The sequence below is a fragment of the Watersipora subatra genome, chromosome 6, assembly GCF_963576615.1.
Source record: "Watersipora subatra chromosome 6, tzWatSuba1.1, whole genome shotgun sequence".
Taxonomy (NCBI): domain Eukaryota; kingdom Metazoa; phylum Bryozoa; class Gymnolaemata; order Cheilostomatida; family Watersiporidae; genus Watersipora; species Watersipora subatra.
The window spans coordinates 56,922,403-56,926,465 of record NC_088713.1 but is presented as its reverse complement, the minus strand read 5'-3'; positions in this window follow the sequence as shown (position 1 = coordinate 56,926,465).

The following is a 4,063-nucleotide window of genomic DNA, read 5'->3' as shown; positions in this document are numbered from 1 at the left end:
CGAGCCAAAAATTAGTGTAATAATTTGATATAGCCATAGCTTCAGTAAGAAAAGTTGTTAATTTTTACAGGCATTGTATTATTTTAAACGCTTACATAAACCATTATGCCACTTTTGTGTTCTATTCATCTATTATTGGCAGATTACATAATATAAATAGCGCAAACCAATCAAAGGAATGTAGCATAGCAAAGAGATTTAGTATTGCTCTTCTTAGTCTTTATGAGTCATGGTTGCAATTGCTGAGCAATTGCATAATTATATAAAATGAATAGTTTTCCATGGTTACTCATTACCACTTTTAGTTACTCAGTCAACACTGAGAGTAATTATCAGATTTGAATCATGTTTAGAGGCAGGAGATTGACAAATATTTTGTTGGTTTTTACTCTTACCCTACCGTATGCGAATTTATGCTAAATCTATCAGCAACTGCAGTATGCACATTTTTGCGAATTTTCCAACAATTGCGTGGTCACCTAATTTTATTATCCATTAAAAACATAACGGATGATTTTAAAACTTTGATGGTATTGTCAGTGTGGTTCGAATATTTCTCTAATAGATTAGTCTAAGATAACCAAGCAGTTTCAAATTTTTTTTTGAGAATTTCCAAAATAAAAATGGACATTTTTTGTGTAAGTTTTGTTAAGATCGCGCAAGTCAGAAAACATATAATTACTTACATGTATGTTGATGACACTATAGTCAATTCAAATTCAGATTGAAAATAATAGTTTTTTAAGTGTAAGGGACATTGTAGAGCATCGTTTTAGCTTTGTAGCGATTGTAGCTTCACATAGCTTTAGAAATGCACAAAGTGAAGGTACATTGATTTTTGCATAGCACTATATGTTAACATTTTTGCAAAATAAAATATATTACAAAAAGTTTATAGATAAACTTTGAAGTTGAAACAAAATAGTATACATGCTTCATGTACATATCATGAAGCTAAATTGGCAATTTTCGGTGAAATGGCTGGCGGTAGGCCGGTAGCTTAGTTTGTACATGGGTGGCAGTAAAAGGGTAAAGCTATAAAAGAATCAGAGATACAAGTGTATGAATTTCCTTTTGAATGATTTAGTGAACTTTGATGATTCAAGACAATGAGTTTGGCGAATGATATATATATATAAGATGCTGCTGAAGTTGCGCAATTCAACTCATGGCTTTTAATTATTACCTCAAAATGTTGAAAACACGCGATAGGAAGGGCCAGAACACTACTAAAACTCATAGTTACTCAAACCTGAAATACAGTAGGTTTTATACAAATTGCTGTACAATAAAAAAACTGCAAAACTATTGGTTAAAATATAAATAGCAATATATATTATTATTTTTGGCCTTCGGTATCGGGCAGCATGTATGCAGTTTGTTTGCTGATGTTAACAAAAGTTTTACTAATAAGCTACATAATTTGCTCAATTATTTGTGTCAACTTTAAAATTTAAAACAAATGTAGTGTTAGCACTTTTAGAATATACTACAAACAACGCAGAGGAACTTTTTGTGGCATATGACTTGAATTTAAAAGTTCTCTGAAAATGCAACTTGTATTTGCCCATTTTAATACTTTAAAATGTCAAAGGGAGCTCATAATGAAAGCAACGTTAATATAATTTCAAGATGCTCAAAGCGGTACGGATGTTATGTTGACAAACATTAAAAGGTCACTCTGTACTATGGCTAGTAAGTATTTACATGTATTTAGATTTTGCATTGATGTTTTCAATTAGGTAGTGTAGGAAATCTATTTAAACTAGCTAAATTACCAGCATGTGCAATACCCAGCTTTGTTTCCTATCCATCCCAAACATTTTGCCAATGCTTATAATAATTCATTGCTCTTTTCAAATCTCATTTCTGAACCAAAGGTAGTTTTAGCAGTATAAGAACATATAATTCTCTTCCTATGGGTCTACTCACTTTTCTGTAGCAGCAAAGGCCATTGTTTTTAAAAGGTCTGTAAGAATTGTATTACTTATTTTGACTTCCATTGGTGCTCGTAGCAAATATAATTTCAGTACAATTTGCATCAATAAAGTTATTATTACTTGTTTGTAAAGTATTTGGAGCAAAACAATATTTTATGTGCACAGCAAACATTTTTGCTGCAAGCTTACCAAAACAAAATAAAACGTTTATTTTTATGTTACATTTTAATTAAACATCATGTTCTATTCAGTTATTGCTGTCAGTACTATGCAGTTATTGCTCTCAACGTTCTTTGTGCATTCTTGGCACACTTTTATGTTAAACTTCCAATGCATTAAACACTTTAGAAATAAAGTGTTCAAACAAGGATGCATAACATGAGATTTGTCACTGGCTTGTTTTGACCTATATCTAGCACTCTTTAGCCAAAGGTGTCTAGCTTTACTAAAATATTTGGTAGTGAAATTGTACATAAGTTCATTGCCTGCATACACATCAATCATGATGCCTATGCTCTTATTATGTGTGTTCTACTATTGCCTGCTTAGCTAATTCACTTTCTACTTCTCAATAGCCTCAGCCTCCGAATGAAAGCTATTGTTGTTATTCCTATTCTTTGTAACTTTATAATGAAGGAGGTTGTGGTTGGGCAGCTCATTTGCTTTTCACTCTATTAGAAATATTGCAGCACAAGTATAACTGCAGTAATAAAATCTTCACAGAATTGCATAATGTGGTCTTATTCTCCAAGGTCTTCTCACTAGCAGAAATGACCTATGTACTTATGCAATTGTGGTTTGTGCTTAAAGTGACTCATTCTCCTAATGTGGCATGGCTTGCTATCTTCTTGCATGCTAGTCAATTGATTAAATAGATTGTAAGAAACAAGCCAACCTCTCATTCCTACACAACCTAAAGACTTATCACATAAGTTCAACCTTCTAGCGAGATTGTAGCCGCTGAACATTTTGCTTTTTTCACGCGTCTAGCCATTTAGGGTTTTGCAGCAGCCGAAGAACAGACTAATCATGTCACAATTGGTGTATTTGTTTGTCACAATTGTTTTATATTGCTTTTGCCAATTTTGTCATTGAATTAATTGTACCATATTATGGTGAAAAGGCATCATGAAAAAGTATTTTACTTCGCCTCAATACCAATGCAAAAGGTTAGACCGGTAGTGGCCATTTTTGACCTTTAGGGCGAGCCACTTTAAATACTATATCTAAGCAACTTACTCATGTCATCAAATTGCGACGGCAAACAACAATGCATAGGTTTTCGCAGCTAATTTGGATTTGGATTTTACTGCCTTAATTGCAAGATTGTAATATTGTCAAGTTAAAAAGGTCAAGAAACCCCAACTTTATAATGCTAAAAGAATGAAATTATTACTAATTTTCATAAAATGATAACTTTGTAATTATACACAAGGGTAGCTTTGTGAGATTAACCGACACACATTAAAATAGTTATGGTAACATATAGCACAGTAGCCAGCAATTGATGAATATCTGTGACTCTGTCGATGCTCCTAACTTTTGTAACTTTTTAAAAAACATTAAAATAATTATGGATGCTTTTTATTCTGATTAGTAGTGTTAGCTGATTGATAGCACCAAACAGGCAGAATTATTAGTAGCCTATACTATACTGCCCTGAGCAAGCAAAACGCTGTATCTTGATATTTGTAAACTGTTCAGCACAAGCACAAACGCGTTTTGGTCAAGCCTGGCATCAGTATTAGCAGTATTTTAGTTGTTTTTTTTTATTTATTATGGTGAGATATCCAACAATCTTTACTGAATTTTTTTTTCGTGAAACTTTAAAATCAAAGGAGTTATTTCACTTAGGGCATTTTGTTTGCTTAAATTGACAATTTACTAAGCTGGCACTAGGCAATCAAAACGCCCTATCACTGCAGATAGGGCCTTTTGATTGCTTAATTGGACTGGTTTCTCATTGTTAGTTTGCCACAAGACCATTTGCCATGACTGGATTATCAAAGGATTACAAGTTTAAATTCTGATATTAACCCGCAATTAGTCAACAAAATGATATATGTTGCAATTCCTATTACTCATCCAGTCAACACATGGATTAAAACCCTGTAATAGCCATA